Raw genomic sequence first — 247 nt, forward strand, 5'->3', positions numbered from 1 at the left:
CACCGTTTTGTTTTGTTTTATTTTTCTGTCATTCACCTGTTGAAGGACATTTTGGTTGCTTCCAGTTTTTGGTAATTCCTAATAAAGCTGCTATGAACATTTGTGTACAAGCTTTCATGTGGAAATCAGTTTTCATTTTTCTGGGATAAATGCCCAGGAGTATAAATGCTGGGTCATATGATGTACATTTGTACATTTAGTTCCTTCCTTCCTTCCTTCCTTCCTTCCTTCCTTCCTTCCTTCCTTC

This window comes from Piliocolobus tephrosceles, chromosome 3, assembly GCF_002776525.5.
Source record: "Piliocolobus tephrosceles isolate RC106 chromosome 3, ASM277652v3, whole genome shotgun sequence".
NCBI lineage: Eukaryota > Metazoa > Chordata > Mammalia > Primates > Cercopithecidae > Piliocolobus > Piliocolobus tephrosceles.